This window comes from Cylas formicarius, unplaced genomic scaffold (assembly GCF_029955315.1).
Source record: "Cylas formicarius isolate icCylForm1 unplaced genomic scaffold, icCylForm1.1 PGA_scaffold_10__41_contigs__length_53128322, whole genome shotgun sequence".
In the NCBI taxonomy this organism is placed as follows: Eukaryota; Metazoa; Arthropoda; class Insecta; order Coleoptera; family Brentidae; genus Cylas; species Cylas formicarius.
Genome location: NW_026844214.1, coordinates 18,131,170 through 18,142,520, shown reverse-complemented (window position 1 = coordinate 18,142,520; position 11,351 = coordinate 18,131,170). Strand labels below are relative to the sequence as shown.

The window sequence follows — 11,351 nt, the reverse complement described above, 5'->3', positions numbered from 1 at the left end:
GCCTCTAGATCTCGCATGTGGTTTTTTGTTCCTCAATATTCAAATACTATGAGAGTTACTTCTGGATGAAGCATTCAAAATTGTTTGCATCTTCGTCCAGTTTTATTGGTACAATTAATGCTGAATCAGACCCATGAATCGATGTACCTTTTAACACTAATAAGTCTAATTGGCTAATTAGTAATATAGATAAAAAATCGTCATTCTTATTTTTTTATAAGTGCAGTCCAATATTTAACACACATGTTAATTGACACTTTTACTGTTGTTATTAACAAATTCTATATTTAAAATGCTTTCGTGTTGATACTAAAAATTATAAAATGTAAAAGCGTTCGCAAAGTCTCACTGACTTCTTCGTATTTCATCATAGGAAGAAAAGTATTTCCTAGGTTATGTCTGCTTTGTGTAAATGAGGTAAACATTAAATTGCTTTTCAAAAATCAAACAAGTATTTCCCCCTAGGAAGGAAAGCATTTCCTAGGTTGTGTATACGAGATAAGTATTAAATTGCCTTTAATGTCGCGCTTTTACAATTAATAACAAAACTTACACTTGTGCCATTTCTTCTTCTCCCTCTAAAAGTGTGGTGCAGATTCCCGCACAGGCGTCCTCTGTTTGGAAGGGTAAACCGCAGATCAAAAAGTAATTTCTTTAAATACTTATATTTAAATTTCCATTTCTTGGAATTCCTTGCGGATTTGCGTAATACTATACCACGGATAAACCCATATATTGAATAAGGTGTACCGTCGGGGTGATGCAGCAATGACCCATTAGAGATCTTTTTGCCAATATCGTCAAAGGTTATTAGGAAATTGATGTTTTTCAAAATCTCGCAGCACTTAACCCAGTGGCAAGGGAAGTTGATGGTCAACTGTAGGTACACATAACAATTCTTTTGTAAACTGTGTTTTCTATGCTTTATTGCTTAGCTGGAAAGCTCGTAAGTTCAATACCAAAAATGAGATATTCAGAAGATCCTTTCTCTGTAGTAGGATGCCGACTGTGAGTGCGAGCTATGTGAAAGCGATCAAACGTGACATAAATATAGACGTATATTGATGACATTTACTATCCCGTCCTGGTCCTATACGCTTTTTGCTCGCGATACTGAATTGTTCGTCATAGCTGACTGCAATGAAATCTACGGGTCACAGGTTTATAAGCGGCTCTACAAACTTTATCGTAATGTTACTGAAATAAACTGAAATCACTGAAATCCACTAATTTTTACTAATTATTCCAGTATTGGCAATAGTGTTTGAGTCGAGTTGGGTCATACAATTTTATGTATTTTGTAGCTTAGATGACACAATTTGAGTTTTCAAAATGCCTGCAGTTGGTTGTGCATGGTGTTTGATCTTGACTCTTTTGCTCTTAATCGTGTTTAGACACAAATTACGATCATTTGATACTATCATTTACTTCGAGTTGGTTGGCAGGAGCATCACACTCGCAGCATTATAGAGATCTTTTTAGAATTTAAAGTTGCATGGTCCAGAAAAAACAAATCGGTTTGAGTGCAAAATTTTGCAAAACTCAATGAATTTCCCTCAAGAATATACGCTTATCTCTTTTTTTGCTGGTGTATGTTTTGGTTAGTAATAATATAATGTGATGGTGTCTGGAGGGTGTAATTTTTGCCACCTAAGTTTACTTGCGTTAAGAATTAGTCGCTATAATTACTGTGAGGAAACTCTTGAATATATGAATATATACTTGTAGTATAGCACTCATATAAATATTGAACAAGTTTCCGAACAAATTTGGCAATATCGCTCGAAACATAAAACTAATGATTGTGAATTTCATATGAATAGTCCCCGTATACTTTCGGGAAGTTCTAAAGGAAATCAATCAAGTTTAGCGCAATGAGAAGTCGGGGCATTGACCTTAAGAAACCCGCATGATAGGACACTGTCAAATGCTTCGTTTTCCAGCGGAACAATATTAAAAATACAACATTATTCAAGCGTCGCTCCAACTACTCTTCAATTAATCCTGTTTTAGAGGTAGTTTTAAGCAATTTGTAAAGAAAATAAATTTGAAGTCTGCACGAGGATGAACGTGAAATTACGAAAGTTGGCATAAGAAAATTACCCTCATCGCCTACAGATTGTTCTGGTTTGAAGGTGTTAAATAAAACACTATAATTTTTTATTTATTCTTATTTTAGTTGAGTAATTCCCTAACTCCTCTAATTTATTAATTTAATAATTTTCTTTGTGCCAAAAATTTTGTAAGTCGAATTAGAACTTTTTTTGTAGTGAGATGAAATAATTTTTCTTTGAGAGAGGATTTCAGAGCTCTTATGACATGTGGAGAAAATCAATCGTTTAGAATTTTCACCACCCACAGTTACACTGTAAAAGTTACACTGTGTAAGTATTGGATTTCAATACAAATTTTATGATTAGGGAGTATTTGCATTCCAGCATAAAAAGCGACTGCAGAATTAAGATTTTGAAATTCATGAACTTGTTTTGAGGTGCTTTCAGTCCATTTTGTTATTTGCGATTTGTGTGTCTTATTAAATCCAAACTTTCCTGCTCCTTGAAGTCAGTTATTTGTTATATATTGTTAACGAATCTTTTTTTAATTGTCTATTAATTAAGAAGCAGTAACTCGCGATCTAGTTAGTCTAAATACAATTCCTATACCATAATATACAGAAACGAATAAAAATTAAAGAATTCGTCTATTAATAACAAATACCTAGTATTGTATTATTGCTACTAATGTATAAAAAATATCAACTAAAAATATTTCACATCTAAAAATGAAATAATTAATTGTCATTAATGCATTTACTTAAATAATTTAATTAAAATACTTCTGAATCAGAAAAAAATATTTTTCTTCAGAAAAGGATTAGAAAAAAGTGTATTATTTTTTAGAATAAACTTATCATGATCAATTTTATTTTTACTAATTAATCATCCAATTTCAAAAGTTTGTTCAGTTAAAAAAGCACCATATGTCAGAGACATTATAATTATTTAAAAAATAGTATAGTTCAAATCTCATGATTTAGAAATATTTGTAACATTAAAACACCACATTTTATAGTGTATATAGTATATTATGCAACAAATTTTATGAACAACATTTTAGTCACGAGTTTGTTTAAACACAAGCGGATCAAGAGTTAAATAAGTAAGTATCGAAAGAAATTGATCACTGAGTGACACCTTCAATAAATCTACCGGAAACATCCGATAAATCTCAACCTGTGATGCTTTATCAGAAACGCTCGATGCAGCAATTTTTGATGAAGCTGACATTTTGCGTGCACCTAATCGGTGCATAATTGTGTATTTTAGAGTATCTTTTAGGAGAGTACGGTTTGTTTGTTATTAAATTGAGACGATTAGTTTTCAATTCATGATTTGTTCGGTGGCGGAACCTTTGTTTATAGATAGTTGTCAGTTTGTAAGCATTTTAGCAATAATTTGTTCGGCTTCAATTGAATTTAATGTTAATGGGGTGCTCAAAATTTTCAACTAAACAAAAGATCCTTTAAACAAGAACCTGCAGCGATTTACAAATAGGTTAAGTTTTCTGAGGATCGGATCCCAGGTGGAGGGGAAGTCGTTTTCCAGGCATCGGCGCGCCGACTATGGAGTTTCTGAGGCTACGAGGCTTTAGTATGTCATTAGTGATTTGGTGGCGAAAAAGTCCACACTTGTTGAAAGTCAGCCGGCGTGTGCAAGCATCATCTTTGATTCAATTTAATGTTCGCGTTAAATAAGCAAATTTGAAACTAGGAAGTGAGGAGATTTTTTATGGGGTAAGTCTGTTGGATAAAATAAAATTGCTTTGGCTGATTTGATAGCATTAAAACCGAAATCAACGACTAGTAAAAAGATTTTCGTGTTGTTTTCATTTTTTATCTCATATTGGGTATATACCGAAAGAGGCAAAAAATAATGAAAAAGCATCACAAATTGTAATTTGGTCTTGATAATATCTAGAAAATAATCTGTTGTAATGTCGTTATTCGCTTCCAAGTTGCAGATTCAAAATTTGTAAACAATTGAACTAGAACGATTATTTTTATTTAATTTATTTAATAAATAATAAATTTGTTAGTAGTATCATGCATATATTTATAAGTAACAACGTTTTAATTATTGTAATTTATGTTTATTGTATGCCAGAAAACTGAATTATATATTTTAATCCTTAAATATTCTATTCTTCTTTTGAAGAATCTATTCGCAAGATTTTTACTGAACGTCTTTTTTACACGTCAAAACCCATAAAGCTAAATTAAATATATGTATTAAAATTTTCTACGTTGTTTGCCGGTAAAAATATGTTTAACAGAAATTAGTTGGTATTATAACTTAATAAATTTTTGTATTGAGAAAATTATTTATTGGTTTACACTGAAATTTTAGTAACTCGAAAGTTTCTTAGAATACTTACAGTATACAAGTGATGTTGGATTTGTTGAAGCCGTTTTAGTAAAAAATCTTTCATTAATCACCGCAATGAAATATGACGATGCAAGTAACCAACAATATTGTAATTTACTATTATATACTAATCACCTTAGTAAATGAGAAAAAGGTGGTTACCATCTTAGAAAATTTAAAATTTGGCTTAGTATATTTTTTTAATACAGGAGCCCGTAAATTAAAAAGGGGTGGTTCTACATCTGAATTACTTTATTCAAACTTATGACAGAGGTTGGTAAAATCATTAAAAAACATTTTTTAGCCTATTTTCAATATCACTGTAAATATCCTGTTTTTATCAAAATATCGCTAATGATCTAAAAGTTAAGAGAAAATATGTTTTTATTAGTCTCATGTAGTCTACCTACTTAAGAGAAGCATTTCAATTATCGGGACAGCTTCACTAAGTATGGTACCGGTAAAAAATAGCAGAAATAATAACAAACAAAAATTATAGTCAGTGTACCTTTTGCGTGCGTGAGGTAAAAGTCCACTTGTATTGTTTTTGATGATTTTGCCAATTTTTTATATAATTAACCAAGATCGCAAACGAAATGCAATAGTAATATATATTGTTTCATCTACATTTACATTTATTTATTTTTTAAGCACTTTTATTTGATATAATTGCTTCATTTTAGAACACGATTTTACGTATATGTTTTTTTTTTGTAATCCTGAACTGGAGAATGAAATTGCTGAAATGTCGCCGACTTAAGAATTTGATTTTTCGTAAGGCCAGCCCAAAACAACAATTCCTTAACTAACCTAACAAAGAATAATGAAAGGTGTATGTTTAGACCCTAAAAAGCATTTGTGCATAATAAGAGACATCGACATAATTTCCCCTCTAGACTTAATAACAGAGGTTAATAATGTTTTTGGTTGTTTTGATCAAATTCAGTCATTATAAAGTCATTAGTAAGGGCTAATTTGTTATTAATAAAATTGTATGTCAGAATTACTTTGCATTTTTGGTGAAATATGACTTATTTACTTTCAATAAAGCAGGAACTATTTTAGATTAATAACTTGGCGGATATATTAAAGTAGTGAGTAATGAATGCGCCAAAAAGCACTTCTATATTAAACTCGCGAAAATTATGTTATTGAGCCCAATAGGCCGTCGTAAAATGCGGTACATGTTATTAAGGTTTAGTTTTCGAAATTGTTATTTTTCTATAGATAGAGATGGTAAATACGATCGCATTTTACTTTTTCGGATATGTAAAAGGCGCTAGCCACAATTTTTTTTTGTACCTATTCTATTTTTTTTTTAAATGTATCTCAATTCAATCAATTTGATTATTCATTATGCCTAGCGATATTAACCACCTGACTTTATTAAAATAATGTGAAAACACCTAACGTGTTTATAGGCATTCTGTTTTTGAGCAAGATATTTGACTTGGAATAAAACCAACGCAAATATCTCGCGTTTTATCAGAATAAATATAGTTCCTTTTTACTTAGAAATTACCATTGGTAATGGTAATCTCTACCTCAAAAACGTTGAAGTACAAGTTTTCATGTCCATATCTCAAAAGCTGCTTGAGCTATAGAGAAATAAGAATTTCGACAATTACACTTTTGCATTTTGTATGTCATTAAGGGGCGAAATTGTACTTGGCTCAATATCAAATACGTGATAGAAATATATGAGTTTTTAATAGTCATTTTTTTTGTGAAGACGCAAATATCCAGAAAACGGTTTGTTTTCTAGAAATAAATGTATTTTTACTTAGCACTATCACAATCTTTCAAAAAATATGTATATCAGAACGGTACCAATAAGAAAAATATAGCGCTGTGTTTTGATTTGAAGTGATTTCTGAAATGGCAATCATCATCATTCTGTACTAATTGGGTGAGAGAATTGCGTTTCCCTCAAACTGCGTAGGCATTAATCCTATATGGTTATTTGCCTAATGACGACGCTCAAAACGTATATGCAAATTTGAAAAACATCCTCATCTGTCGTTATCCTTTCTTAAGCCATTTTTCATGTAGCGAGACAGGCTCTGTCCACGATTTGAATAAACGGGATAAAAGATTTCTTGACAATAAACCTCCAAAAAATTCACTCTCGAGATAATATTGGGAACGAGCCGTACCGTAAATTCTCCATATTTTTCTCAGTTGAATAATCTCAAGGAAGGAATTTTTTGAAGTGTAGGTAGATTTGAAATATAACCGGTATTAAAATATATTTCAAGATTACAAGAAAATGCTCTGCTACTAATTTAAAGAAATATTGCTCAGTTTTTTTCATGCGAAATTCCATTCTAAATAAAATTAAATTTAAGCTTAATTAAATTACAAACTTTGCACACTCTCAGGTACCAGGGTTATTTATTGTATATACGGACGAAACGGTTTTATAAACTAGAGAAAATGATTTTTGATTTCCCCTAGCAGTCAATCTTGATCTTTCCTCGAAATTGAAAATATTGGCTTTATGGCACACCACTTTTTCGAGTGAATTTGATCAAAGCCCATAAACGGTATTCTTAATTAATTCTTAATTAATCCCCTTCTATTGTAGCTCAATTTGGCGTCACATTTTATTTCGAAAGAGCCGCTTCCCGGTTTTTGTTCTATCTATCTGGGAATCACTATGTAACATTCGCAGTCAATGGATTTTTTTGCGTTAAGCCTGTATAAAGTGCCTTTAAAAAGTGCACTTAACCTAACTGTAAAGTCATGTCAAACTTTGGTGTATTTGTACCAGTAATAGCGATTTTCATCTATATTTTTTCAAATATCTCTCACACCCAGATCAAGAATTTTTGTAATATCCTGCATATCCTGTTTTATATGGGATAACCTTGTAAACAAAAGTTGTAACCCTTGATAGGGCCTAAGTTTCAAAACGTAAAATCGTTAATTTCAAGTTTCTTCTGTCCGCTTTTCATAACGATGTCGAAAGAATGTCGCCGAGGTCTAAACAGTTTCAGAATTTTCATTCTGTAAGTTCGAAAGTTATCGCCTTACAACGCTATATTACCGTTACCGAGATATGATTTCTTTTCATGAGCGTAGATACTTTTGAAAAATTCGATTCATTGATGTTTTGAAAGAAAGACGACCACCTGTAAAACCATTTATATTAATCTAATCTGTCTCACCTAAAAGCCTCTGAACACTTACCTAGAAAAAGTGTAATATTTCGTTCAACTGAATCAAAAAGTTGAATGCAATTGGAACGTTGACGTTTGATACAGAATTTGTTAAAACGACTCAGTGGATAGTTGAAACAATTTACATTGTCATTCTTGTCTTAGGACGACGCAAATTAATATAAAAATAAAATAAATGCGCTGTCAACTTTGGATTATGAAAGTCCAACCGAATCATTCGCCATGACTGGAAAGAGTGAGCAACTCATTCGTAAACTACCATCGTCGGCATAAAACTTATTTTTAATTTGAAAGTACGCTATATACTGGCAACAACTCTATCACTCCATGAAGGGACAGGTCCCCCAATCGAGCCTCGACAATGTCTAACTAATTACAGGGATATTGATATATCGAAGCTAACGAAGTTGCCTGAAAGACTTAATCTTTAAGCATACCAAAGAAATGTTTCTAGTTCTTAACAAATGAATTCGTTTTACTTACTAGAAGAATAAGTCTACTTAAATTGTTGGTCGTTGAATTTCTTGAACCAGTGATTGTTCCAAGCGGCTCCCTTAACCTAAGAACCACAACTGTAACATGAATGAAATTCATAAATTTGTACAAACTTCGGTAGATTTTTCTTCAATTGTCATAGTAGAGTCACTAGATATTAATCGAGTATATATTAAACGAGTATTTCCTCTCGCGTTGTTTTTACAACAGCTTTGTCCTTGCTTTCCGGAAGAATCTAGATCATCCTTCTTCAACTGTTCGATTACTTCTAGCTCCTCGCTGATACTATTGGTTTGGTCTCTGTAATACTGTTCTTTCTTTCCACCTTAGCGCATCTGTATCATATCGCTCTAGCCTCTATGTTTCTACCGAACGTGCAAATCGTTCATATTCTAAGAAGCAAAAGTTAACACTTTACTCAGAATTGATTTACATACTGACTGGCTTGACCAGTTTAAAGACAATGGAAGTTCGAAGTTCTTTTAGTTTTATTTTCTTTAGTTTCACTGAAACATTGCCTTCCACTTTCTTAAAATGTGTCAGGCGTCTTATCTACGATATACTTGGGTAAGACTATTTAAACATTTTTAGTCAAAGTTCGTACATTCAAAAACAAATAACATCTACAAGCCCTTATATAGAGAAACAAAAGGAAAAGGAATACGATAAGCTTTTAAGTGAAGAAAAAAAGCAATTATACAAAAAGAGGACAACAAATTCAAATAATAATATGAAAAGCACATTATCATTTGTGGTGAAGATGTTGAACGAGTCGGTCAATTGGTTTATTTCCTAGTTTCTCGAAGCTGTTGAAGTTATGTGTTCCAGATTAATTAAATTTATGAACAAATTTCAATTTCTTTCCAACTTACAGCATGTACATTTGAAAAATGAAAGTTAAGCTATAAAATTAGCAATTTTAAAAAATAAGATAGGAAATAACATAGGGCGGTTAGAATATCAGAACCAAGTTTATTCATTAACCAAAACTGCATTTCACTAAAAAAAAATTGTGGTTTCGCCAAAACAAACTAATAATAAACTAACCAAACCTAAAATTATTTTATTTCGAACAAAACAAAATCAACTCTTAGAAATTCACATAAATAAATGTCAAGACTGGGAGCCTCATATTCAAACTCTATGTACAAAATTATCCAGTGTATGTGCTATCAAAGTAAACGGTAGGTATATGAGAATAGAGGTCTTAATGATTATATATTGTGCAAATTTTGAAGCTATTGTACGATATGGCCAAATTTTGTTGGGGTAGTGCTTCTGAGATAGAAAGAGCCAATAAGGGCAATGGCAAAAATGAACAAGGACTCTTCTAGAAGAAACTTTAAGCAATTTCGAGTAATGACCGTGTATGCCATATATATAATGTCTAGGCTATATATTTAAAAATAGAAATATAACCATTTATAATATTCGGTAAAATGTATAAACGCAGTCAGAAACTTAAAAAAATTTTAAGGAAATGTAAGCGAGACAAGAGAATACTTTGGTTGATTAATTAATGGATAAATTGTTGTTATTGACGTTATTTTATTTGTACAGTAATTTTTGTAGAAGCAAATTGAAATAGTGAAATATTATTATTATTATTATTATTATTATTATTATTATTTGCCCAGTGGCATATACCAAAAGAAAAACTGATTGGCATATAATTGCCAGCGCGCGTAAATTTTTTATCGACTTGAGTCATTTTTATACCAAATTAAAAGCAGTGACCTACCACATTTTTCTTTAAATCGCAAAAAAGATTTAGTTTCTTCCCCGGATGAACTATTTCTAGGACTATTTTAAGCTGAAGTCCATCGAATTAAAAATTTAAATCAGCCCTGTCTGACCTATTCGGAACGTACAGAACTAATTTTGTACATTTCAAAATATGCAAAAGTTAGTTCAGTAAACCGTATAAAATTAAAGTTTCAAGTTTCGGAAATATTTGTTGCTTAAAACTAATTGTTTATTTTGCTTTCGATCACGAAGGATTTGACTACCGATCCGAACAAATATGTTTGTGGCAAGCGTATTTTAGAACTAGATTTCTTATCAAACTCCTGGACTTTTCTATAATTGCTTTGGCATATTATAAAACCGTTTCATAAGTCATTTCGGAAAAGTCCAGCAGTTTTATAGCATCAACATGTCTCATGCAAAAGTTAAAATTTTAATCTGAATTTTATCATTAATTGATTTTTGGACAGGACTATTACTAATTTGAAACTTACGTGTTGTTACGAATTGTTTAGATAAAACAAATAATATTTTTTTATCTGTCGAGTTATGCTTGAGACATAAAGAAAATCTAAAGGAATGTGTAGATCGTCGAACTCTGTCCATAACTGATTAAATTGCATTTAAAAAGTTTGCTGGATTTTTTCAGTTTTTTTAATATATTAGTAAAAGATCAAATTGTACGGGGAGCAATAAAAAAATGTTTAACAATTATAATTTTTTAAAAAGTAATGAAAAAATTCAAATCAAAATGTTGGAATTGTCCAGCATCTATCTCAATACATTGAAATTTATGATGTTGCTATTTTCATCCATTATATTCGATTAGTTTGACTACGTGTTACTACTTGTGACGTTTAAGGAGAGAGCATTGTAAAATGATTCGATGTTCCTCTAGGAGCTATGGTCAAATAAGTTTAAAATGTGTTATTAGCATGTAACAAATCTAAAACTCCCAATTACTATTGTTATACCATAAAATTTAAATGGTGAATGATGAGCACCCCTTGTCATCGAAGCTAGCATGTTAAGCTCAATCCTAATTATTATTTTGGTTTCTAGTAATCTTCAGTTTAAAGTTTGACCATTCTTTTATGAATCATTCTATATAAAGGGCTGTATCACCAATGTTTAAACTTTTAATATAATTATTTTGATTAGTTTGGACATCTTTATTTTTGTAGCGGATATGGTTTTTGAAAGAAACGTTACCAATTTCACTAGTTTTCTGAAGAACTAAGTTCAGCTTAAAGTTACCTCTATCACGGAATTATTGAATGATACGAAACTTTTGAAGGTTCGTCGAAGCTAAAACTGTACTTGCGTTTTTAGATGAATAAAACATTCTTAACCCAATGCTACCTTACTACAAAAATAAAATTATTTGTGAGAGCAAAAATGAAAAATGTCAAGAAAAAAATGCGGAAGACATATATAATTTTAATACACCTTCATCACTAAGTGTTTTAAATTTTTGGAAAATTTAACCCGGATATTATAAACA

The 11,351-nt window shown here is 31.1% G+C and overlaps 1 protein-coding gene across 1 annotated transcript in view; it reads left to right on the top strand.

The window, feature by feature from the left end:
* The first annotated feature begins 3,572 nt into the window (after positions 1 to 3,572).
* LOC132708332 (uncharacterized) overlaps positions 3,573 to 11,351 on the top strand; it is a 70,946-nt gene continuing 63,167 nt past the window's right edge. The window contains exon 1 of the mRNA XM_060680601.1: positions 3,573 to 3,793. The gene's annotated coding sequence lies outside the window, so the exon portion shown is untranslated. The remainder of the gene's footprint in view (positions 3,794 to 11,351) is intronic.